The following is a 27,682-nucleotide window of genomic DNA, read 5'->3' as shown; positions in this document are numbered from 1 at the left end:
TGTAATTTCTTCCTTGACCCACTGGTTGTTTAAAAGTGTGTTGTTGAGCCTCCATATAATTGAGAATTTTCTGGCACTCTGCTTATTATTGATTTCCAACTTCATCCCTTTATGATCTTAGAAAGTGTTTTGTATGATTTAAATCTTTTTAAATGTATTGAGACTTGCTTTGTGACCCAGCATATGGTCTATCCTTGGGAAAGAGTCATGAGCACTGGAGAAAAAGGTATATCCTGCTGTTGTGTGGTGTAATCTTCTATAAATGTCTGTTAAAACTAGATCATTTATTGTATTATTTAAATTCTCTGTTCTCCGTTTAGATGTTCATTGATCCTCCGTTTAGATATTCTGTCCATTGATGAGAATGGGGAATTGAAGTCTCCAACTATTATGGTAGATGTGTCTGTTTCTCTTTCCAATGTTTACCTCATATATTTTGGACCATTCTGGCTTGGTGCATAAATATTTATGATTGCTATGTCTTCTTGTTGAATTGTTCCTTTTATTAATACACAGTGTCCTTCTTTGCCTCCATTAACTGTTTTACATTTGAAATCTAATTTGTTGGATATTAGTATAGCTACTCCTGCTCTTTTCTGATTGTTATTTGCATGAAATATCTTTTCCCAACCTTTCATTTTCAACCTATGTTTGTCCTTGGGTCTAAGATGCATTTCCTGTAGACAGCACATAGATGGATCCTGTTTTGTTTTGTTTTTTAATCCGTTCTACCAATCTATGTCTTTTGATTGGGGAATTTAATCCATTAACATTTAATGTTATTACTGTACAGGCAGTACTTTCTTCTACCATTTTGCCTTTTGGATTTTATATATCATATCTAATTTTCTTTCTTTTTACCTTTACTGATAGTCTTCATTTCTACACTCCTCTCCACACCTCTCTCTCCTATCTTTTTCTATCTGTCTCTAGTGCTCCCTTTAGTATTTCTTGCAGAGCCAGTCTCCTAGTCACAAATTCTCTCAGTGATTTTTTTGTGTGTCCGAAAATGTTTTAATTTCTCCCTCATTTTCGAGGACAATTTTCTGGATATAGAATTCTTTGTTGGCAGTTTTCCTCTTTTAGCAATTTAAATATATCATCCCACTGTCTTCTTGCCTCCATGGTTTCTGCTGAGAAATCTACGCATAGTCTTATTGGGCTTCCCTTGTATGTGATGGATTGCTTTTCTCTTGCTGCTTTCAAGATTCTCTCTTTCTCTTTGACCTCTGACATTCTGATTAGTAAGTGTCTTGGAGTACGTCTATTTGGATCTATTCTCTTTGGGGTACGCTGCACTTCTAGGATCTGTAATTTTAAGTCTTTCATAAGAGCTGGGAAATTTTCAGTGATAATTTCCTCCACTAGTTTTTATTCTCATTTTCCCTTCTCTTCTCCTTCTAGGACACCCATAACACATATATTCATGCACTTCATGTTGTCATTCAATTCCCTCAGTCTCTGCTCATATTTTCCCATTCTTTTCCCTATATTTTCTTTTGCTTGTTGGATTTCAGATGTCCTTCCTCCAGTTCCCTAATCCTATCTTCTGCCTCTTGAAATCTGACATTGCAGGTTTCCATTGTTTTTTCAGCTCTTCTACTGTGCCTTTCATTTCCATAAGTTCTGAGATTTGTTTTTTCAGCCTTTCAATTTCTTCTTTTTGCTCATTCCTTGCCTTCTTTATATCCTCCCTTAATTCACTGATTTGATTTTTGATGAGGTTTTCCATGTCTGTTTGAATACTCTGAATTAATTGTTTCAACTCCTGTATCTCATTTGAATTGTTGGTTTGTTCCTTTTACTGGGACATATCTTCAATTTTCCTAGTATGATTCATTATTTTTTGCTGGTGTCTAGGCATTTAATTGCCTTAATTAATTTATTCTAGAGATTGTTTTCACTTTTTTTCACCTAGGGTTTTCTTGTTGGATGACTTTGTTGTCTATCTGTTCTTCGACATTCAGTTCAACTTATTCTGGACCTCTAGCTTAGGTTTTATTTAACAGATCAGAATTTTTCAGTTCTTGTTTTCTTGTTTCTTGCCCTGCCTATATGGTACTTTTTTCCCCCCTTAGGAGGGTCTGCTAAGGTTTTATAGGCCCCAGCCAGATTTTGCCTGACCAAACTGGCCTCCTGTCAGGAGGAAAGAGTCACTGCATCAGTTTTCCTGAGGGTGAGACCCAGCAGATTGAAAGGCTTTCCTATGCAGTCTCTGGACTCTTCATTTTTCCTCTCTTGCCAAGTATGTAGCACTGTTTGCCTGCAGGTCCCACCAGCATAAGGTGATGTGATACCATTAACTTCACCAGACTCTCCCTGCTGGGTGCATGCTGGAGACAGAGGAGAGGTTGTAAGCTGGTTTTACAATCACTTTGCTTTTCCAGACCCTGGGATCTAAACTCCTTGAGGGATGGATTCCACCTGAGCTGGGTCCCACCCCTCTCCTGGGGAAGGCACAGGCTCCAGACAAATAAACAAGCTTAATTTTGCCTATGCCTGGGACAGTGGAGCCCAAGAAGCTGTATCCAAAGAGCAGTCAAGCCATAGAAACACAACCTCCAAGACGAAAGAGAAAAATCCTTTTCAGAGCAGGACACCCATTCTTCAGGTTTGCCAATCAAGGGCTTAAGTTGGTATGTTGCTCTGTGTATCTCCAGGTCCTATGTGCCCCCTCCCTTCCTTCAGGGCCCAGACCTTTTCAAATCCAAAAACACTTTTTTCCTGTCAGCCCTGCCCCCTCTGCATTGAGGCAAAAAACAGTGACCTCCACTTTTACTCGAGGTTCAGCTGAGCTGGGGGGCCTATTTTTAGTAGTAAGAATTTGTTAATTAATTCCACAATTGGAGTTTGGTTGTGCTCAGCCCCTGCTGCTGGTAAAGTCTATCTCCTTTTCCTTCTGGGTAGCAGCCTGTGGGAGAGGGGTGCCAGCCACTGTGGCTTGGGGAACTCATGGTTCTGGGCGGACCTGCAGTCAGTCCAGCTGGTCCAGACTGGGGTACACTGTGTGTCTGGTCACTGACATGGCCCCAGCAGTTGTTCTGTACTGTTCCTGGCTTTTTATTAGCTGCTCTGGAGGATGAACTGAATCCCACACCTTGCTAAGCCACCATCTTAGACCATCTTGTGACATATTAACCAAATTTAGTCTTCCAATCCATGAACACGGTATGCCCTTCCATTTATTTAGGTCTTCTGTGATTTCTTTTTAACAGTTTCTTGTAGTTTTCTTTGTATAGGTCTTTTGTATCTTTAAATTTATTCCTAAATATTTTATTATTTTGGTTACAATTGTAAATGGAATTTTTTCATGATTTCCCCCTCAGATTGTTTGTTACTAGTGTATGGAAACACTACAGATTTTTGAGTGTTAATCTTGTAACCTGCCACTTTGCTGTACTCATTTATTAGCCCTAGTAGTTTTGCTGTGTATTTTTCTGGGTTTAAGTCATATAGTATCATATCATCTGCAAACAGTGAAAGTTTTACTTCCTCCTTTCCAATTTTGATGCCTTGTATTTCTTTTTCTTGTCTAATTGCTCTGGCTAGAACTTCCAACACAATGTTGAATAACAATGGTGATAGTGGACATCCTTGTCTTGTTCCTGATCTTAGGGGAAAGTTTTCAGTTTTTCCTCATTGAGGATGATGTTAACTGTGGATTTTTCATATATTCCCTTTATCATGTTGAGGAAGTTCCCTTCTATTCCTATTCTTTGAAGTGTTTTCAACAAGAAAGGATGTTGAATTTTGTCAAATGCCTTTTCTGCATCAATCGAGATGATCATGTGGTTTTTCTGCTTTGATTTGTTGATATGGTGTATTACATTAATTGATTTTCTTATGTTGAACCATCCTTGCATACCTGGGATGAATCCTACTTGGTTATTGTTCTAGAGTGCTAGCTGCCGGAATGCAATTTACCAGAAACAGAACGGCTTTTAACAAGGGGAATTTAATGAATTGCCAGTTTACAATTCTAAGGCCAAGAAAATGTCCAAATTAAAACAAGTCTATAGAAACGTCCAGTCACAGGCATCCAGGGAAAGATACCTTGATTCAAGAAGGCCGATGAAGTTCAGGGTCTCTCTCCCAAGTGAGAAGGCACATGGCAAACACAGTCAGGGTCCCTCTCTCAGCTGGAAGGGTATATGACGAATACAGCATCATCTGCTAGCTTTCTCTCCTGATTTTCGGTTTCATGAAGCTCCCCGGGAGGCGTTTTTCTTCTTCATCTCCAAAGGTCACTGGCTAGTGGACTCTCTGCTCTCTCTGAATCTCTCATTCTCCAAAATGTTTCCTCTTTTATAGGACTTCAGGAACTAATCAAGGCCCACTCAAATGGGTGAAGACATGTCATCCCCCAATCCAGTTTAACAACAATTCTTGACTAAATCACATCATCCAGAAAGATGACCTCATTACAGTTTCAAACATACAGTATTGAATAGAGATTATTCTACATTTATGAAATGGGATTTATATTAAAACATGGCTTTTCTTAGGGGGCATGCTTCCTTTCAAACCAGCACAGTTATGGTGTATAATTCCTGTAATGTGCCACTGGGTTCGATTTGCAAGAACTCTGTTGAGGATTTTTGCATCTATATTCATTAGAGAGACTGGTCTGTAGTTTTTTTTCTTGTAATATCTTTGTCTGGCTCTGGTATGAGGGTGATGCTGATTTTATAGAATGAATTAGGTAGCCTTCCCTCCTCTTCAATTTTTTTTGAAGAGTTTGAGCAGGCTTCCTTCAGTTTTGCCAGTGTCTCTCTTGGGTACTTTGAAGCTCCTTGATTAGGAGCATAGACATTTATGATTGTTATTTCTTCTTGGTTAATTGTCCCTGAAAGGATGGAAAAAGATGTTCCACACAAGCTGTAACCATATATATTAGTTATATTTTACATTATATTGTTGTTTCTTCTTTGTTAATTGTCCCTTTTACTCATATATTGTGTCTTTCTTTGTCGCTTATGATGTCTTTGCATTTAAAGTCTATTTTGTCTGATACTAGCATAGTTAACTCCTGCTTTTTTTTGGTTACAGCTTGTGTGGAACATTTTTTTCTATCCCTTCACTTTCAATCTATTCATATCCTTGTGTTTAAAATGAGTCTCTTATAAGCAGCATATAGCTGCATTATATTTCTTAATCCATTCTGCCAGTCTGTATCTTTCGACTGGTAGGTTTAGTCCATTAACATTCAAAGTTATTACTGTAAAGGCATTTCTTGAATTCACCATCTTATCCTTTGGATTTTATATGTCAGACCTATATATTCTTTTCCCTCTTTTTCTTTTTATCCTTTAAGTTACCCTTGCTCATACTCTTCAATCTGTGCCCACCTCCAGACCTCTCTCTCCCATTGTTTCTTTTTTTTTTCAGCCAGCAGAACTCCCTTTAGTATTTCTTGTAGAACTGGTCTCTTGTTGACATATTCTCTCAGCCTTTGTTTGCCTGTAAAAAACTTTAATCTCTCCCTCAGTTATGAAGGACAATTTGGCTGGGTACAATTCTTGGCTGGAAGTCTTTCTCTTTCAGGATCTTGAATATATCATACCACTGCCTCCTCGCCTCCATAGTGCCAGTTGAGTAGCCTGAACTCAGTCTTATGTGATTTCCCTTGTACGTAGTAGATTGTTTTTCTTTTGCCGCTTTCAGGATTTTCTGCTTCTCTTCAACATTTGGCAGATCGATTAGTATGTGTCTTGGGGTAGGCTTATTTGGATTTATTCTATTTGGAGTTCATTGGGATTCTCTGATTTGCATATTGATGTCTTTTATAAAGGTTGGAAAGTTTCCCCCCATTATGTCCTTCACCAATCTTCCTAGCCCTTTACTCTACTCTTCTTTTTCTGGGACACGATGATTTTTATATTTGCATACTTTGTTTTGTCCATCATTTCCCTGAGATCCAATTCAAATTTTTCCATCTTTTTTGCCATTTGCTCTTTTAGTGTTCACAATCAGTTGCCCTGTCCTCTAGTTCACTTATTCTTTCTTCTGCCTCTTCAAATCTGCTGTTGTACGTCTCTAGTATATTTTTTATTTGGACTATAGCATCTTTAATCTCTATGATATCTACTATTTTTCTATTTATTCTTTCAATTTCCTCTTTATGCCCTTCTATTGTCTTCTTGATCTCCTTTATGTCATTAACTATCCCACTGATCTTATTTAGTAGAGGTATGTGAACATTTTTTATTAGTTCCAAAATCTGTCTCCTCCAATGTTTTTAGTCATTGGTCTGGGCTCTATCTGTCTGCATCTTCATATGCTTGGTGATCTTCTGTTGTGTTCATGGCATGTAAATATCTTGATAGGGTTACTCTGAAACTTGATTTCCTTCAGAAGTCTAAAGCTTTGTATTTGTGGGATGGGTGTGGAGCAGGATATGGGGCATGGCGAGGGGCACAACAGTGTGGTGATGGGTAGCAGTGCAGATATATGCACAGGTCGGGGACACTATACTGGTGCCTGTGAGCATGGGGTGCAGGTCATGGGGTTGTGGAGGTGTGGTGTGGGGGCAGTGCAGTCGAGGGGCAGCACAGGCAGGCCTTGCAAGGCAGGAGCAGGGTGCAGTGTGGGGAACAGAGCTAGCATGTGGCAGGAGGCGGATGGGAGGGCTGAGCAGATGTGTTAGGCCTGGTAAGTGGGCAGGATGTGGGTGGGCACCTGGAGCGTGTGGGTCATGGGTGTCAGGGTGTGGGGTACAGGGCACAGAAGTGGGGGTGCAGGGAGGGCAGGGTATGGGTGTGTCCTTGTACAAGAGGAAGGGTTCAGGGGGGCCGTGATACAGATGAGTAAGTGTGTAGGGGGGCACAGGTCGCAGAGGTTGCAGAACGTGTGTCAGGAGTGGGTGGTGTCAGGTGGGTAGGTCCCTGACGCGGGTGAGTAGGTGCTGGGGGGGGGGTGGGATGGGGCAGAGATGCAATCCTGTGCAGGGAGGGGGCTATGTAGCACCGATGCACATGAGAGCACCTACCTGGTGTGAGAGAAAGGCACTTCTTTCCTTTCTTCCCCACACCGCACCTCCACAACCCCATGACCTGCGCCCCTTGCTCACAGGCACCAGTGTAGCGTCCCCAACCTGTGCATATATCTGCACTGCCACCCATCACCACACTGTTGTGCCCCTCCCCATGCACCATGCTGGGAGGCAGGGCAAGGGTGGACACGTGCGGAGTAGGGGAGCTGAGGTGCAGTGGGTGTGTGGGTCTTGGGTGCGCGGATCTTGGGAGGGGCCGGGAGAGACTGCGCTTGCACGGAAGAGGTGGGTCAGAATGGCGTGCCTGCAGGGTTGCGGGGAGGGTAGGGGTGTGCGGGGAGGGGGGTTGGGGAGAGGATGCCTGGACCATGGTGGGGGAATGGGTGATGGGGTTCAGTGCACGGGGTGTAGGGGAGTCACAGGTCGCAGCGTGGAGGTGGCACACATGAGGATAGCGCTTTCAAGGAACACAGCTTGGCTTACATCCTTGTCCCCATCTCCCTGTCTGTGCATTCCTGAGAACAGCTGGCCTCCATTTGGAAAGGGGTGTACTAATCTATTTGCACTAGCTGGAAAGTCTCCAGTTCTCTGCGTCTCAATTCTTCTGCTTTTCAACCAGAGCCTCCCTCTGTGGTGTAGAAGTGACCCTCCCAGGTCACTTACACCCTGGAATCACTGTCTTGGTCGTCTTCCTGTCACTTCTCTAGCAGTTACTTGGAGCAGGGGTGAACTTCACCTATCCTATTCTGACATTTTCCAGGAACCTGTTCATGATATATTTTAATTTACATAGTACTCCAACATACTAACCCCTTGAAAACTGCAAAAATCTAAATAGGTGTAAGGTAATATTATTGGTCACCAAAATGGACAGGAGACATTACAGTTAGGAAAATGCAAATTAGGGCAATATGGTCCTACTTAACCATTTAGTATCTGTCCCCTCAAAAGTCTTGCAGCTCTGGAATGCCCATCTTGAAATAACTGTCAATCACAGTTTTTCCTAAATTCTCACACATCCTTCACTTTCTGATTCATCTGGTGAAGTGGGAGTAGGGAGTTGGTCACAGACAATGTGTCCTCCCTCCTTTGTTTGACCACAACTTGAAGCAATCACATCCACTACCAGGCTAGATGTAGCCTTCACCTCTTCCTCTGAAGTAGCCAACTGAGGATTGACTTCAACAAGATCCAGTGTTGACAGCAGCCCTGGGAGAACAAAGTAAGAGAAAACCTCAGAAAAGACCCTAGCTATGAATTTCAGTGAGAGTCCCACCTGGACAGAGAGACAACATGCCAATGTAAAAACAAGATTCATTTTATTTTATGCAGTTATCCACTGTCAGAAGTCCCTTGCATGTCATCTACTTGGCCATGAATTTAAGTTAAAACACTGACCCAGAGGAGGGTTGAAAGAAACCTTTAGGGGAAAAAAATAAGTCTTCCCTGTTCAACTAACAAAACAAACATAACTTTCAGACTTTCTGGATAGACTAAGGAAAGGGTTTTAGAGGGGCTCAGATTAAATTTAAGAGAAATTATACTTCAGTAGTTATTCTGAGCAAAGTTAACCTGCCTCTTTCAGTGTCATCTGAACAAACTAGTATTTGAGAAAACAAGTATCTGAGAATAATATTTTGAGTAGCCATTAAGTCTGGAAACATGGGGAAATATGCCTAATGGTTTACTGATATTACTTTATAGTGCATGATATGCTCAATGCCATTACAGTTGTTCATTGTATGTTCGCTTACTAGCAATAGACAGTTCAATGCACTGTGCAAAACTGCAATGAGCAAGTGTATTAATGCACATTTCCATCAGTTCCTGCATATATCTGTGATTCCTCCTTCTGATGATTTGTGTCTCTCATTTCCAGTGACTAATCCTGTGCCTTTAGCATAACTCAGAAGTAAAACACAACACAACAAAACAAAAATACTGACGTTTCAAACTACTGCCATCCTATAAATTAGTTAAAGCAAATTGCTTTATGTGTCTAATAGCCAATGTCATGAGAAACAGTCTTTTGGAATAAAAGAATACTGCAGTGGGAAAGAGAAGGACAGGAATGACCAATGCCTCATCTAAGTGTTCAAGGTTACCATCCCCTGCTCTAAGAGGTGTCGTTGGGAAGCAAAGCAGAGGATTAAGCAAACTCCCAGAATCTCTGGACATCAACCCAAGGATCATTAGCAATGTCTAAAGATTATGAGACTCTCTTGCTACTGTCAGATCTCATAGATAAGCATTCCATTCCTGTACTGTGCAAAGTTCTAGCATTTCTCAATGTCCATTTCTGTCCCTGATACTCAAGGGTTTCCTATAGCCCTGGAACTTTCAATCTGGGGTCTCTATGCTCCTATCCACACCCCAATCTCATGAGATGGATACTGAAGCATCAAATGGTAATTGTTTAAATTTTGGAATGAAAAGTCATTTAAAGTAGCCTTAAAACCAGAAGATTTCTGACAAGTGGAAACTTCAAACAAGCATGAGTTTGGAGTCAATAACACCTTGAAGCCACCCTTGATGATCTAGAATTCACTTTGCTATTCTTTTGGCCAATCACTCATCTTCCAATATCCCCATATTGGCGCTCTCCTACAAACAAGCTCTAGTACTAGACTTACCCTATATGAAAGAACCCAAGATAGTGTCCTACTTTGAAATAGCTTCCAGAGATAACTCCAAACTTCCAACTCCAGGGGAACCAATCTCTTAATATTAGAATTAATTATAACTACTTGTTGTTGTCTTTTGATCTTAATCTACCTTCAAACAATACAGACATAAGGAACTGTGTCCACTTGTGTTTAGTAAATGTTTGAATAGACACAAGGAAGTTTTTTCAAAATTTCTTAGCATATTTAGGTACAAAACAGTCAGGTCTAAACATGTTTCTAAATGACTCTATCCTTTATTAGCCTGGCCATATCATTTATAGCTATAATAGTTTATGCAAAAATAAAGTCTGCAATAACATGGAATAGAAAAGACCCACTGCAGGTATGAGACTTCAGCATATTTACTTATGTAATTAATAGCCTGAAGGACTGGTTGCTACATACCTGCATTGTGTATTTCCTCAGTAATATTCATGCCTTCTTGATGGGTTGGTCCCCCTACAACAGGGGTACCTGTGGCTGGAGCTAGCATAGGATCAAATGCATCAATATAAAACCCCAGATGAATTGGACTTTGTCTTCTAGAAAGAAGGAGGGTAAAGAGTAGTCATTTGGATGTGCCTGAACATTTTTCCTTCCTATGGTTGCAATTCCTTGATTTTGTTACTGTCAGTCTTGGCACTTTATTGGTACAGTAGATTTCCAGGTTTCCTATTCCTGGAAGCTACTGAGTATTTGGCTAGGAAACCTTTTTGGTTTCTCCCTAAAAAGGGAGAAAAACCACTTCATGGTATTACCATTTGTTCTGCATGTGTTAAACAGATTAATCCCAATTTCTATTTCTGACTTACCCTGAACATTAGAACCTCATATATTAATAAATACCAATAGAGGGAGTACTTCACTTCCATGACATTGGACTCCAATATATTCTAATTTAAGTTGGACTGATCTACATTTTAATTGCTATTATTTTTTCAGCAGCTGAGCTTAACTCTGATTTTATGTCTGCAATCTTATCATTTCTGATTTTAACTTCAGTTTAGCCAATGGCCAAAACTAACACATACAACACTCTTATACCAAATAACTCCATTTCTTAACAGCTTAAAAAATGTCATCCTACCAGATGGCAATTCTGAAAATCACCCAGAAATAAAGGTTCAGTATTAGGGAAATGTTTTTAAAACAAGCATTTGATTAGCATTCATTCATCTGTCATCTTTCTGTCAAAGCAAGATTTACGTAGAAATAAACTCCTTTCAGATGAAGCAATAATGAGACTGGGAAGAATGGAACAGTTGGAACAATGAATGCTTCTCATCTGAAAAGATAAGATAACAAGCACTAAAAATACAGCTGCAGAGAAATTCATGAGAGACAAAATCTGGGCAATGACTTAAGGAAACCCCCTCCTCATCCAAGAAGAAGAATATAACATTTCATAATATGTCTTTCTGAACTATTCCAATTTTTTGTATGTGCATTTTTTCTGTATATAATGATCATAGCCACTTTATTTATAATAGCTAAACACCGAAAGCAATCCAAATGTTCCTCAATGGTTGAATGTCTAAACAAACTGTAGTAATGTATTAGATGTATAGACTCATCCCATGGAATACTACTCAGCAATAAAAAGGGAGAAACTATTGACATACCTGATAACTTGGATGAATCTCATGGGAATTATGCTGTTTGAAAAAAGTTCATCCCAAAAGGTTACATACATATGATTTCATTTATGTAACATTCTTGAAATGACAAAATTATAGAAATGGGGGAAAAATAGTGGCTGTCAGAGATTAGGGATGTGGTTAGGGAAATCGGTGGGTATGGCTATAAAAGAGTCACATAAGGGACCTTGTGGTTTGGAATTGTCCTGTATCTTAACTGCAACGGTGAATGCATGAACCTACATGTGTGATAAAATTGCCTAGAACTGGTTGTATACACACACACATGCACAAACACACACATAAGTACATGTAAAATTGGGCAACTCTGAATAAGATCTGTGATTTTAATGTCATGGTTGGATAATGTACTATAGTTTTGCAAGATGTTAACATTAGGGGTAAACTGGGTTAAGAATAAACAGAATATCTCTATGTTATTTCTTACAACTTCATATGAATCTGTAATTATCTTTTTTTTCATTCAGTGTACTTTTATTATTGCACTACCATCAGGTAGTAATTTGCTCTCCATTTCTGAATTTTTATGATCAGTCCTGTTGCAGTCTGTATAGCCCTTCAGCACCAAATGCCCAATCTCTACCCTCTTTCTATCTCCTGACAACCTGTGTTCTTAACTTTAACTCTCAAAGTTCACTCATTAGCATTAGTTCATATAGAAAGACCATACAGTATTTGTCCTTTTGTTTCTCGCTAATTTCACTCAAGGTTCATACAGTTGTTCCATGCTTCGTGACTTTATTCTGTCTTACAACTGTGCAATATTCCATCACATGTGTATTGCATGTGCATATTTTGTCTTTTTTCTTTTATTAAAGAAAAGCTACCATCCTCAAGAGACAGGCCAAAGTGGTACTCATTGGTGATTTGTCATTTTCCCTTTGGGACCTACAAGTAGACATCCATTGTAGTTACATATTTTCCAATCAGCAGATCAAATGTCTGTTCCATAAACTTCTGGAACAAATTTGATTCATGTCCCTCATAGAAAAATATTGGATACCATAGTTCTTTAAAATAAAACTGTGGTGAGATTAAAAAACAAAAAAAAGGCGATTCTACCGTTCTTTCAACAGAGCTGCCTCTGGGTGATGAGAAATACGGTAAAACCTGAGAATTCCTTGAGCATATGCCCATTCTTGCATTTCATTTGCTGTGAGGTGGGTTCCTTAATCAGAAGCAGTGCTGTAAAGAATACCATGACAGTAGATAAGGCATTCTGTAAGTCCATGGATGGTAGTTTTGGCAGAAGCATTGCCTGCAGGGAAGGAAAACCCATATCCAGAGTATGTGTCTATTCCAATTGAAACAAATTACTGACCCTTTCATGATGGAAGCCATCCAATATAATCAACCTGTCACTATGTAGCAGGCTGGTCACTTCAAGGAATGGTGTCATATCAGGGACTGAGAGTGGGTTTCTGCTGCTGACAGACTGGGCACTCAGCAGTGGCTGTAGCTAGATCAGCTTTGATGAGTGGAAGTCCATGTTGCTGAGCCCATGCATAACCTGAATCCCTATCACCATGACCACTTGGTTCATGCGCCCATTGGGCAATGGCAGGAGTGACTGGGGAAAGAGGCTGACTTGTATCCAAAGAACGGGGCCTCTTATCCACTTGATTATTAAAACTTTCCCCTGTTGAACTTACCCTCTGGTGAGTATTCACATGGGACACAAATATCTTCATGTTTTTTGCCCATTCAGAAATGTATACCCACACTCCTCTTCCTCAGGCCTCTCTGTCACCAATTTTGTAATCATGTGTCTTCCAAATCACTGACCATGCAGCCAAACAATTAGCAACAGTCCATGAGATAGTATACAAAAGCACCTCTGGTCAGTTCTGCTTCCAAGCAAAACGAGCAACCAGGTACTTTCTTCGAAGTTCCGCTCACAGGGAGTATTTCCCCTCACCACTGTCCTTCAAGAACATCTCAGAAAGGCACTGTAGTGCTACAGCTGTCCACTTTCAGGTGGCACCTGCATATCATGCAGAGCCATTTATAAACCAGGTCCAAGTTTTCTCTTCCTCAGTTAATTGAATATAAGGAACTCCCCAAGAGGCCATAGCTCTGGACTGGGAAAGAGAAGATAATGTGGCAGGAGTGGGGGCCATAGGCTTTGGACAACTTCCTCATGTAATTTACTTGTGCCTTCAGGACCTATTCAGCCCTATCTCTCATATACCATTTCCATTTTATGATGGAGTGCTGCTGTGCATACCCAACTTTATGGCTTGGTGGGTCAGACGACACCCAGCTCATGATAGGCAACTCAGATCTCATGGCAATTTGATGGCCCATGGTTAAGCGTCCAGTCTCTACTAAGGCCCAGGAGCAAGCCAAAAACTGTTTCTCAAAAGGGGGGTAGTAGGGGGTTAAGGGTACATCATTGGTGGAATTTTTGCCTGTCATGCAGGAGATCCAATTTCGATTCCTGGCCCATGCATTTCCTCCCCAATACCCCGCCCCCCAAAAAAAACAGTTCAACAAATGATACATAGAAAAAAGAATGAAATGCGACCCCCCACTACACAGCATGCAAAAAAAAAAAAAAGGAGAGTAGTTATATGCAAAGGAAGGTTAAGGCTTTACTTGAAAATCCTAAATGCCATTGTGATTCTCCTGTAGGACCTGCCAAAGGCTCCAGACAGCATCTCTATTTGCCACTGACACATCCAGCATCATTGGATCTGCTGGATCATATGGCCTGAGTGGCAGAGCAACTTGCATAGCAGCCTGGACCTAGCATACCCAAATAAGAGACACATTGTCTCGAAAATCCAAAGAGGCCAATTAGGCATTGTGCTTCTTTTTTTGGTTGTATGAGGGGCCAGATGCAACAGCTTATCCTTTATCTTAGAAGGGATATCAACGCGTCCCGCACCACTGGACACCTAGAAATTTCACTGAGATGGAAAAACCCTGTATTTTTGTTGAATTTATCTCCCATTCCCTGACATGAAAATGACTTACCAATAAGTCTAGAGTAGGTACTACTTCTTGCTCACTAGGTCCAATTAACATGGTATCAACATAATGTACCAGTGAGGTATCTTGTGGGATGGAGAAACAATCAAGGTCCCTGTAAACAAGATTATGACATAGGATTGGAGAGTTGATATACCCCTGAGGTAGGACAGTGAAAGTATACTGCTGGCTTTGCCAGCTTAGTGCAAACAGTTTCTGCTGGTCCTTACTAACAGCTATTGAGAAAAAAGCATTTGCCAGATCCCTAGCTGCATACCAGGTTCCTGGGAACGTGTTTATTTGCTCAAGCAATGATATCACATCTGTGACTTAAGAAAGGCCAATAGTCAGAAACACCTCTGTCAGCTGGGAAAGCATGGGACTGGTGTCTTCTCAGGTCTTTGGCCTCTCATTTCAAATAGCTTCCCCATGAGCATTTTCTTTTTTGTCATCTCCAAATGTCTGAGTCTTGTATCGGCTCTGTCGGCTCTGCTGCTCTTTCCAAAATGGTTCCCTCGTAAAGGATTCTAGTAGGCAGATTAAGATCCACCTTGAATGGGCAGAGATACATCTCCACGAAAATCACCTACTCAAAAGGTACCACCCACAATTGGGTGGGTCACATCTACATGGAAACAATAAAAAAAGATCCCACCCAACTTTATGGCTTGCTAGGTCAGGCAACACCCAGCTATGATAGGTGTTCTAGTTTGCCAACTGCCAGAATGCAACACACCAGAGATGGATTGGCTTTCAATAAAAGGGGATTTGTTTAGTTAATGTATAGTTCTTCAGAGGAAAAGCAGCTAACTTTCAACTGAGGTTCTTTCTTACGTAGGAAGGCACAGGGCAATCTCTGCTGGCCTTCTCTCCAGGCTTCTGGATTCCAACAACTTTCCCTGGGGTGATTCCTTTCTGCATTTCCAAAGGCCTGGGTTGAGCTGCGAGTGCTGAGATGAGGTATGCTGAGCTGCTTGGGCTGTGCTACGTTGAGCTCTCTCATTTAAGCACCAGCCAATTCAACCAAACATCATTCATTGCAGCAGGCATGCCTCCTAGCAGACTGCAGATGTAATCAGGAACAGATTGAAGTTCACGTACCATTGGCTCATGTCCACAGCAATAGAACTAGGCACCTTCACCTAGCCAAGTTGACACCTGAACCTAACTACCACAATAGGTAAATCAGGTCTCACAGCAACTTGGTGGCCCATGGTTAAGCGTCCAGTCTCTACTAAGGCCAGGAGCAGGCCAAAAACTGTTTCTCAAAAGGGGGGTAGTGGGGGGTCAAGGGTAGATCAGTCGTAGAATTCTTGTCTGTCATGCAGGAAAGCTGGGTTTGATTCCTGGCCCATGCACTTTATATTATATCATATTATATGATATTATATCATATTATATTATATTATATTATATTATATTATATTATATTATATTATATTATATTATATTATATTATATTATATTATATTAGGATTAAGAAACACGGCTTTTCTGGGGTACAAAACAGTTTCAAAGTAGCACATTCCACCCTCTGGACCCCCAAAAGACATGTTATTTCCATATACTAAACACATTCATTCTATTACAATGAAAAAAGCCTTAAACCATATCAGTAACAGCACATATACAATACAAAGTCAGAAACAGTAGAAAATCTCATCAAAGTATGCCATCAGCATGGTCTGTCCTAAGGTAACATTCTCCCCTGGCTCTGGACCTGTAAAACTTAGAACAAGTTATCTGCTACCAATATACAAAGGAAGGACAGTTATGAGACAAATATTATAACTTCCATATGGAGAAACTGGAAGGCACACAGGGGTCACCAGAGCCAAACAGTTCTGAAAACCTGCAGGGCAAACTCCATTAGATTGCAAGGTCTGAGCCATTTATCCTCAGGGCTTTAGAAAGCAGCAGTCCCACCCCTTCCAAGGGCCTATGCAGGGGCCCTGCTCTCTGCAAACACTGGGGTGTTGGCTGCAACCTTGGCAGACATTGGGGAGACCACCTTTTTCTCAGCTCCACCCTCTCCAAACATGGGCAGCACCTGGGCTCTCTACCCTCTCTGGGGCACTTACTCAACACCCTCAGTACAATGGGGCAGCAGCAAGGTTCTTCCCAATTCCCAAGGAATGTGCTCCAACCTCTGTGAGGCCTGAGGCAACCAAACTCTTCCTGAACATTGAGTCTGAAGGCCAAGAAGTGCACTTCAGGGCAAGTGCACTCTCTTCAAGTGCAAGAGTGGGTCCACTCTCCTGGCCTAAAGTTTATTGGCTTCAGACCTTACCTTCCATAGTTTTGTCTTTGAAGTTATTTTTCAATCCATTTGTCCCTTTTCTGTCCATTTTAGTCCAGATTGGCAGTGGTTCCAATTATACAGATCGCACAACATTCTTGGTGGTCTTCTATGCAGTATAGTGGGATCATATCCATCAGACAATAGGACTTTCCCCAAATCCTTCCTGGACAACTCCATCTCCAATCCTGGCTTTTTCTGAATGGCTGACAGTTTCCACATTTGGTGAAATCTTCACATGGGGCACTAGTTCCCTTTCTGGAAGCCCAAAATTTTCTAGACCATCAGTTTCTCGTTTCTTTGTACCCAAGAGTTCAGTTCTGAACTTATCTCTTTCCTGTCAAATTTTACTATAAGCTGCAATAAGCAGGCAGGCTGCATTTTCCAGATTTAGACTGAATTTTTTTTCAGCTAAGTATCCCAACTGATGGCTTCCATTCAATACCAGCTGTCAATTTTACCAACTTCTATATGCCATTTTAAAACAAGGATCACATACTCCTAGTCTTGCAACTGACAGGTCATTGGGCTCAGCGTTAGCAGATGCTACCAGACAGGGTTCCAGACCCACTGACATTCCCAGGAGCAGTGTATGAGCCTTCTCATTCCACCGCAGCTTCACCAGTATTCTGTCTTGTATGACTTTGTAATTTTAGTCAATCTGGAAATACAATATTATTGGGTTGTGATTATAGTTTGCACATCCTTGATATTAATGAGTTCAAGCCCCTTTTCATACACTTATTGGCCTTTTGGATCTCCTTTTGTTGTGATTTGTGATTTTGGTAATGCACTTATTCGTCTCTTGCCTATTTTCTATTGAGTTGGCTGTCTTTTTCTTATTCATCTTTATGAATTCTTTATATATTCTGGATACAAGCCTGCTGTTGGTTGTCTTGACATTATTTTCTCTCACTCTGTGACTTATCTTTTCATTCTCTTAATGATGAACTAAATCATAATTTTTATAAGTCCATTTTATCAAACTTTTCCTTTATGAACATCGTCTTTGTGTCTGATTAAAGAAATCCTAGCCTACCACAAGGTCATTAAGATATTCTATGTCTTCTGAAAGCTTTGCTGTTTTGCCTTTTACATTTAGATTTACTATTGATCTGGTATTGTTTTGTGTAGAATGTGAGTTTGGGGTTCAGTGTCATTTTTTTGCAATAAATAGCCAATTGACCCAATGCCATTTATTGAAAAGATATCCTATCTCTGCTGCTCTGCAGGCCCACTTTTATTTAAACCAAGTGACCATAAGTGCCAAGGATCAGCAAAACTATGTGTAACCTTTTGAGATTAGCTTTTTTGTTGTTGTTGTTACTCAGCACCATTTTCTTGAGATTCAAGTTGTTGTGTATATCAAGAGTTCATTCCTGATCCCCTCTGGGGGGCCTCCTCTCTGTCTGCATCCCTCCTCTCAACTCTGGCCATCCCCGCAGTCACCATGCTCTGGAAAGTGCTGCTTTTCTCAGCCTTGCTTTCCCTGGCTGTGGCTTCCCCGACCCCAGCTCCAGACTTCTTACCGGATAATGGTATAAACCACCTCCAGCTTGGTGGTCAAAGCCATTGAGGCTGCAGAGTCACTCAGTAAAGGGCCTCTGTAGGATACCAAGAAGTTTGATTTCTTTCCTGATGGGCGATCAACCACTTCCAGCTTTCTAGATGAAGCCACTGAAGCTACAGAGTCAACCTCTAAATATCCTCTGAAGATCACAAAGTATTTTGATTTCTCTCTTGAGGCATAATCACCTTAAGGCCCTGAGGCCAGAGGAAAGGGAGTAAATGTTCTCTTAGCTGGTGGCTGCCATCACTCTACTACCTGCCAATTTTTTTTTCTTTTTTTGTATGCTGTATGTCCAGGGCCACATTTCATTCCTTTTCCATCTGAATATCCCGTTGTTGCAGCACCACTTGTTGAATTTTTGTGTGTTTGTTTGGGGGAAGTACATGGGCCAAGAATGGAACCTCAGCCTCTCACATGGCAGGCGAGGATTCTACCACTGAACTACCCTTGCACCCACTTCCTGCCAATTTTTAACATATTCTAAGCTTCAGAAAAAGTCTCCCACTTCACTGTCATGGATTGCATGGAAACCAATGAAATATAAGATAGTGTGCCAGCTTGAATCTGTTGTGTACCCCAGAAAAGCCATGTCCTTTAATCCTCATTCAATATGGTGGGGGTCATATTTCATTCTTTTTCCATGTGAGTTTCCTGTTATTGCAGCACCATTTATTGAATTTTTGGTTTGTTTGTTTTTAGGGAAGTGCATGTGTTGGGAATCGAACCCAGGTCTCTGCATAGCAGGCAAGAATTCTACCACTGAACTACCCTTGCATCCCTAAGGTTCTAGTTTGCTAGCTGCCGGAATGCAATATACCAGAAACGGAATGGCTTTAAAAAAAGGAATTTAGTAAGTTGCTAGTTTACAGTTCTAAGGCTGAGAAAATGTCCCAATTAAAACAAGTCTATAGAAATATCCAATCTAAGGCATCCAGGGAAAGATACCTTGGCTCAAGAAGGCTGATGAAGTTCAAAGTTTCTCTCTCAAGTGAGAAGGCACATGGCGAACACAGTCAGGGCTTCTTTCTCAGCTGGAAGGGCGTATGGCATCATCTGCTAGCTTTCTCTCCTGGCTTCCTTTCACGAAGCTCCCTGGGAGGCATTTTCCTTCTTCATCTCCAAAGGTCGCTGGCTGAAAGACTCTGCTTCTCGTGGCTATGTTGTTCTGCTCTGTTGTCTCTGAATTGCTCTTTCTCCAAAATGTTTCCTCTTTTAAAGGACTTCAGAAACTAATCAAGACCCACCCAAATGGGTGGAGACAAGCCTCCACTTAATCCAGCCTAACAACCACTCTTGATCAAATCACATCTCCAGGGAGATGATCTAATTACAGTTTCAAACACACAATACTGAATAGGGATTAGAAGAAATAGCTGCCTTTACAAAATGGGATTAGGATTAAAACATGGCTTTTCTAGGGTACGTACATCATTTCAAACAAGCACATGTAGGATCTTTTTTATTGTTTCCATAGAGACGTACCCACTCAATTGTGGGTGGTAACGTTTTATAAGATGGTTTCCATGGAGATGTGTCTCCACCCACTCAAGGAGCCCTTAAAAGAGGGAACCGTTTTGGAAAAGTTTGAGAACAATCAGAACCAACAGAGTCCACACAACCAGCAACCTCTGGAGATAAAGAAGGAAAACACCCTCAGGGGAGCTTCATGAAAAAGAAGCCAGGAGAGAAAGCTAGCAGACATCTCCAAGTGCCCTCTCAGTTGAGAAAGAAATTCCAAATTTCATTAGCCTTTCTTGAATGAAGGTAACCTCTTGCTGGTGACTTAAATTGGACATTTTCACAGCCTTAAAACTTGCAACTTAATACATTTCCCTTTTTAAAAGCCGTTCCGTTTCTGGTATATTGCATTCCGGCAACTTCCAAACTAAAACATATGGGTTCCCAGCCTAAGTGAAATACAACATGGCATTAATTCTGTGGTGGGAGGAAGGAATTGAATACATAAATGTGGATAGATATATTTCTTAAACATGTTGCAGTTCATGTTAGTTAATCTTCCTTTTAATTAAAATTAAAAGTTTTTTTAGAGCAGTGAGAGGTTTACATAACAATTATGCAGAAAGTACAGAATTCCCATATGTTTACCCCTCACCTCCAAGGTTTTCTCTTAGTGTTGTATATTTATTAAAATTGATAAACCAATACTATCATAATTATATCAGGGTTCACTCTGTTGTACAATTCTGTGAGGGATTTTCTTTTGTTGTGGAACCATCCACGCACCATAAAATTTCCTATTTTATGTAGTTTAAGTGTAGATCTCAGTGTTAATTACATTCACAATATTATACTGCTATCACCATTATCCATTAATAAAATTTATCCATTGCCTCAAAAGAAACTGTGCCCCTTAAGCAATGACTCCCATTTCTTCTCCACCCACATCCCTGGTAACCTGGAATCTACTATGAATTTTCATAATCTAGTTATTTCACACAAGTCATACAAAATCTATACTTTTGTGTCAGACCTTTTCCCATCACCATGATATCTTCAAAGTTCATGGTGTAACATGTGTAAGTACTTCATTCCCTTTATTGCTGAATATCCATTATATATACCGCATTTTGCTTATCCATTCCTCTGCTGATGGACACTTGGGTTGCTGCCATCTTTTGGCAATTATGATTAATTCTACAAATATTGGCTTGTTAATCTGTTTGAATCCATGTTTCAATTCTCTTGGGTATATACTTAGAAGTGGTAAAGCAGGGTCATACAGTAGGTCTATGTTTAACTCTTTGAGGAACCACCAAACTATTTTTGCACAGTAGCTGCACTGTTTAACATTCCCACTGACAATAACAGACAAGGAGGGTTCCTATTTCTCTTCACCCTTTTCAGGACTTGTTAGTTTCCTTTTTTTTTTTTTTTAAAGATAATAGCCATTCTGCATTCATTTGAAAATTCATATCTTTTTATGGTTTTTTAGAGTTTACTCTAAAGTTTTAATTCAAATTTGGTAGCAATAACCTTCTTCTTGAATATTGATATACTTTAAGATTAACGATTTACCAAACATTCTGTTTAATTAACAAACTTATTCTGGGAATTTTTATTTAATCAAAATGTTAAATTAATTTAATTAAAAATTTTTTAACAAAAGGAAGAAAGTTTAATTATGTCCAGAACCTAAGTTTTCTATAGCACATAATCCAACTCAACCTATTTGGATTGATTATTTAAACAATCCAAATACAGGGAGCGCAGAATAAGAATGAGAGCCTTTAATCTCGTATTGCTTAATATAATGCCTGGATATATCCCAGAGCATTTTAAGCAGATAAGCAAAAAGTACTGGCAACCCCCTTGAGGGATGGGAGGAAAATTATGGACCTATTAAACTTTATTACCAGGGAAACCCCAAATACTGTGCTAAACAATAGGGAACACCCAAATCAATAGGCCAAGCTCTTGATATTGATGCTTGCTTTTGTGAAGCTTATGTATGTAGTGGAGAAACTTAGCCTACCTATAGGTATGCCTAAGAGTCACCTCCAGAGGACCTCTTTTGTTGCTCAGATGTAGCCTTTCTCTCTCTAAGCCCAACTCTGCAAGTGAAACCATTGCCCCCCCTCCTACTTGGGACATGACATTCAGGGGTAAAAATCTCCCTGGCTACTTGGGAGATGACCCCCAGGGATGAGCCTGGCCCTGGCACTGTGGAATCAACAATGCCATCCTGACCAAATGGGGAAAAGAAGTGTAACAAATAAGGTATCAGTGTCTGAGAGAGTCCAAATAGAGTTGAGAGGCTACACTGGAGGTCACTGTTATGCATGCTTCAGTTAGACATTGCTACCTATCATAACTTGCCAAACCGCAACCAAAACCATTCCTGCCAATAGTAAAGAATACCTAAGGCATTATATAAGATTCTACAGTTGTTCCACGTACTAGGGTAACTCTCCAAAACCTACAACCTCCAAATGGGTCTCTGGACCAGATAAGTACTGAAATGCAGAGGGGCTAGGCCTTCCAGAACATCAACTAGTTCCATCTTCTTATCCCATACTATTGACAGCCCCTTCCAACATGAAAAAGTTAGAATGGGTATAGCCCAAATACCCCTAAAGTGTGGGAGAAAGAACAAAAGTGATAGTGGAGTTATACAGAGAAGGTCAGGTTTAGCAAATGAGTATGTGTGCTGAATCATTTTACTGTTATTTCTTTTAGCCTCCAGTACCTTAGAGCAGCTAGAAATAAAAACCTAAAATTGTAGAACTGTAGCCATGCCAAACTCTGAAATCTGTTCTACAACTAATTGTTGCAATGTACTTTGAAATGTATTGTTTTTTATGTATATATGTTAGTCAAAGAGAAGGAAGAGTATAACAGAGAAGACAGGAATTAACAAATGAGTATGACTGCTGAATTATTATATTGATATTTCTGTTGGTCTCCAGTGTCTTAAAGCATTTAGAAGAAAAACCAAAAAATCGTAGCCCTGTAACCCATACCAACTTTAGAATCTGTTCTATAACTACTTGTTAAAATGTATTTGGAAATTTATTGCTTTTTTGTATATATATTTCATAATTAAAATTTTTTTTAAAAAAGATAGTCCTTTTACCATGAATATTTGAATTTATATAATCTTCCTTAGTACCACATTCTTGGTTATATTTAAGTAACTGTTAAGAGCATGCTTTTCTCCCTAGTAGGAAATACCGCCTTTGATTAGAAAAGCAACCCTAAGGAATGGTCTGGAAAATGAGAATGGTAGGGGGGTCACTTGATGCCCACCTCAGGTGGGGCCAAGCATGACTAGTGAGCGGCTTCCCTCTGAGGGCCCTGCTTTTGCCTTGCTACCTTTTCAGAATAGATTTCCCAAGTTTCTGTGTTCCATTCCTCTCTGTGCAGAAGAGAGAGAGGCAAGCCTTCGGGGCTTGAAGGGAGACCTGGCTGGTCCCAGGGCTCAAGGATAGCAGGTTCCTGCAGGAGAGGGAGGGCAGGGAGAGCCTCCTGCCGGCTCAGGCCCATGGTGGGGGCCACCTGCTTCCAACTCTTCAGGCCACAACCCATTTAAAATGAGTTTTCAAATCCTGCCCCACAGTAAAATTAATCTATTTGGATAAAATCAGTGTTTCTCATAACTTGATTTTGTTTAATGTGGTTCCCTTTGAGAAAATGCTAGGGATTGAAGTTATTTGTATATGCTGAAGTTTGTAGGGGCTCAGGAACCCATGGCAAAACAGTAAACTATTTATTATAGATATGACCATATTTTTTTTCTAAAGTAGGTAGTTCTATCTTTGTGTATTTTAAGACAAATAATAATCACTTCACCTCTGGTGCTGTCCATGTGTCACAGAAGCACTCTTGTCAATCATGAAATTGAAAAAAAGATGTACATTTAGTTAAACCAGATAACATTATTTTTGTAGCATGGTTTTAGATTTGATATTGCTTTTAGCAATGCTGGTTTTGAGGTTTGGCCATTTCCCCTTTAACTTCGTACGTATGTTTAAAAAACAAAACAAAACGAAAAGCAACTGGCTTTCCCTGTCTCTTCTATGTTGCTTTCTGCCTAACATCTTTTTCTGCTTATTTAAATAGTCTGAGAGTGAGTGTACATTTCTGTGAAATAACAATTAATCAGTATAATTGCATTTGACATTTTGTACCCTTTGCTCCATTTGAAGGGCATGGCACACTTCAAACAGTAAGAGGAAAGTTGTTGCATTTTTAAAAATAAAAGAATATTATCAATGCTGTCTTCCACTTCTTTGGTTTAAAATGATGACAGGCCTGTTTCTGGCTCCTTCCCCACTGTTGCATGCTGGCAAGCAGGAGGGTATTCTCAGGCTTGGTGCTTCCCAGGGTGAGCTTAGGCATGTCCCAGGAACCTCACTGCCTGCCTCCCATTGCCCAGCCAGCCAGGCTGCCAGGCAGTCCTTCCACTCAGACTTCAGATGGGTTTGTGGGTGCTCTGGGTCAGTTCAGTGGCCCTTTCTAGGGTTTTGGCCCTAGAAATAGATTCTTTGCAATAAGAAGGTTGATATCAAGACACAGGTAACACTCTCTAGCTGCTCTTCCTGCTCTCCATCTGCAGGACAAATAGATGTGTCTGGCCAAGGAAAAAGTCTTGAGTGAAGTAGGTGAGCCATTGCAAAATGAAGATATCAGAGTTACGGAAAAAACATGGTACCATTTTTTGTCCTCTTGAAGGGCCAGATTATGTAGTTATTTTATAGCAAAAGAAGACAAGTCAGATGGCCAAGTCATAAATCTTTCCAATGTGATTACTCATGGATACTTCCCCAAATGGTACTCTGGGAGCAATGCTAAGGCAATTTCTTTTTATTGGTTTTAAGGTACAGCTGTGGGACCTTCTGTGTGAACTTCGGTTTATGCTGTTGTTACTCAGAACTCCCATCCTATCTCCTCAAACTGTTCCTGCGAGGGGGACACCTAGTTCCGATTGCTTCTCGGGTTTGACTCTGTCCATCTGGAGTGTTTTTGGGGGCCCCCAAAATTTGGCTTCTTTTTATTTGTCCCTGACAACAGACAAAGCCTCACGTTGCCCTTTACTTTCTTTTGAAGGACTAATTTTTTCATGGTACTTGTCCTTATTGTTTTCATAGTGTTCAAATCTGTATTTTTGTATGTAGAGGGAAATAATTTTCCCAACACTAAATCGCTGATAAATATCGTATTAAATTGTCATGAAGGAGTTCTTGTTTAATAAATGGATATGCGAAAAAAAAAAAGAGGTGCTTAATGCCTTGAGGTACTTAATGAGGACAATGGGCTCTACCACAACCATTAAAAAATGATTTGGAGGGTGCACGGGTAGTTCAGCGGTAGAGTGCTCGCCTTTCATGAGGGAGACCCGGGTTCGATTCCTGGACCATGCACTAAAAAAAAAAAAAAATTGATTTAACAACTACCCTAAAAAAAAATCTGTTGGGCATATTTATGTGGGGCTATTTCTGGGTTATCTGTTCTACTGAACCAGCTTTGCATACCTAGAATAAATCTCACTTTGTTGTGGTATATAATTCTTTTTACACATTACTGGATTTGATTTGCTAATATTTTACTGAGGATTTCTGCATCTAAGTTTATGAGAGAGTCTGTCTAATTTTCCTATTCTTTCTTTCTTTCCTTTTTTGTGAAGATTTTTAATTTTGCTGTCAAGGTAATACTGACCTTATAGAATGAGTTGGAAAGTGTTCTCTATTTTATGGAAGAGATTGAGAAAATTGGTGCTAATTCTTCTTTAAATGTTTGCTAGTATTCTCTGGTGAAACAATCTGGGCCCAGAGATTTCGTTTTCTAGAGCTTTTTAGTGACAAATTCAATTTCTGTAATGATTTGAGGACTATTCAGATAATCTTTTATGTTGAGTGAACTTCTGGTAGTTTTTGCTTTTGAGGAATTGGTCCATTTTATCTGTCAAATATGTGAATATTCCCTTAATGTCCTTACAATGGCTGCAGCATCTGCAGCAAAAAAACACCTTTCATTCCCGATATTGTTGATTTTATTCTCTCTTTTTATCTTTGTCAGTCTTGCTAGATTTATAAATTTTATTTAAAATTTCCCTAAGAACCAGCTTTTTCTTTCATTAATCTGCTCTATCGGGTTCCTGTTTTCAATTTTATTAATTTCTGCTCTTATATTTATTATTTATGCTTGCTTTATGTTTATTTTGATCTTTTTCTACTTTCTTGAGGTAGGAGCTTATTGTTGATTTTAGACCTTTACTCTTTTCTAACGTAAGCATTTAGTGCTATAAATCCCCCTCTTAACATTGCTTTAGCTGCAAACCACAAATATTGGTTTGTTGTATTTCCATTTTCATTTATTTCTCTGTAACTTTTTATGATCTTGAGATTTCATCTCTGACTCATGAATTACTTAGAAATGTCTTGTTTAATATCCATGTGGTTTGATATTTCCTTATATCTTTCTGTTATTTATTTCTATTTTATTCCATTATGGTCAGTGAATATACACTGATTTCTACACTTCTAGTTTTGTTATGCTGTGTTTTGTCATGGATTTATGACCCAGTATATAATATATCTTTTTTTTTATTAATCAAAAAAAAGAAAAGAAATTAACACAACATTTAGAAATCATTCCATTCTACACATGCACTCAGTAATTCTTAGTATCATCCCATAGATGTATGATCATCATTTCTTAGTACATTTGCATCGATTTAGGAAAAGAACTAGCAAAACAGCAGAAAAAGATATAGAATGTTAATATAGAGAAGAGAATTAAAATAATACTAATAAAAAATATATACATATAAAAAGGAAAAAGAAAAAAAAACAAAAACAAAAGATACAAACAAACAAACAAACAAAAAACCATATTTCAGGTGCAGCTTCATTCAGTGTTCCAACATAGTTACATTACACTTAGGTATTATTGTGCTGTCCATTTTTGAGTTTTTGTATCTAGTCCTGTTGCACAGTTTGTATCCCTTCAGCTCCAATTACCCATTATCTTACCCTGTTTCTAACTCCTGCTGGTCTCTGTTACCAATGATATATTCCAAGCTGATTCTCGAATGTCGGTTCACATCAGTGGGACCATACAGTATTTGTCCTTTAGTTTTTGGCTAGACTCACTCAGCATAATGTTCTCTAGGTCCATCCATGTTATTACATGCTTCATAAGTTTAGTCTGTCTTAAAGCTGCATAATATTCCATCGTAGGTATATGCCACAGTTTGTTTAGCCACTCATCTGTTGATGGACATTTTGGCTGTTTCCATCTCTTTGCAACTGTAGATAATGCTGCTATAAACACTGGTGTGCAAATGTCCATCTGTGTCTTTGCCCTTAAGTCCTTTGAGTAGATACCTAGCAGTGGTATTGCTGGGTCGTAATCCATTCTGCCATTCTATGTCTTTTGATTGGGAAATTCAGTCCATTAACATTTAGTGTTATTACTGTTTGGATAATATTTTCCTCTACCATTTTGGCTTTTGTATTATATATATCATATCTGATTTTTCCTCTTTCTACACTTTACTCCATACCTCTCTCTTCTGTCTTTTCGTATCTGACTCTAGTGCTCCCTTTAGTATTTCTTGCAGAGCTGGTCTCTTGGTCACAAATTCTCTCAGTGACTTTTTGTCTATAAATGTTTTAATTTCTCCTTCATTTTTGAAGGACAATTTTGATGGATATAGGAGTCTTGGTTGGCAGTTTTTCTCTTTTAGTAATTTAAATATATCATCCCACTGTCTTCTAGCTTCCATGGTTTCTGCTGAGAAATCTACACATAGTCTTATTGGGTTTCCCTTGTATAGATGGATTGTTTTTCTCTTGCTGCTTTCAAGATCCTCTCTTTCTCTTTGACCTCTGACATTCTAACTAGTAAATGTCTTGGAGAACGCCTATTTAGGTCTATTCTCTTTGCGGTGCGCTGCACTTCTTGGATCTGTAATTTCAGGTCTTTCATAAGAGTTGGAAAATTTTCAGTGATAATTTCTTCCATTAGTTTTTCTCCTCCTTTTCCCTTCTCTTCTCCTTCTGG

At 39.7% G+C, this 27,682-nt stretch overlaps 1 long non-coding RNA gene across 3 annotated transcripts in view; it reads right to left on the bottom strand.

The window, feature by feature from the left end:
- Positions 1 to 7,237: 7,237 nt before the first annotated feature.
- LOC143659184 (uncharacterized) overlaps positions 7,238 to 27,682 on the bottom strand; it is a 38,624-nt gene continuing 18,179 nt past the window's right edge. The window contains exons 2-4 of one of the 3 annotated variants that reach the window (XR_013163470.1): positions 14,295 to 14,403; positions 10,063 to 10,199; positions 7,238 to 8,200 (exon numbers count right to left, since the gene is read on the bottom strand). This is a non-coding gene — a long non-coding RNA (uncharacterized LOC143659184). Of the gene's footprint in view, positions 8,201 to 10,062; positions 10,200 to 14,294; positions 15,632 to 27,682 lie in introns of those variants that run through there. The other 2 variants (XR_013163469.1, XR_013163471.1) reach the window with 2 other exon arrangements.

This window comes from Tamandua tetradactyla, chromosome 16, assembly GCF_023851605.1.
Source record: "Tamandua tetradactyla isolate mTamTet1 chromosome 16, mTamTet1.pri, whole genome shotgun sequence".
NCBI classification, from domain to species: domain Eukaryota; kingdom Metazoa; phylum Chordata; class Mammalia; order Pilosa; family Myrmecophagidae; genus Tamandua; species Tamandua tetradactyla.
The sequence above is the reverse complement of the archived record's forward strand: the minus strand, read 5'-3'. Positions and strand labels throughout refer to the sequence as shown.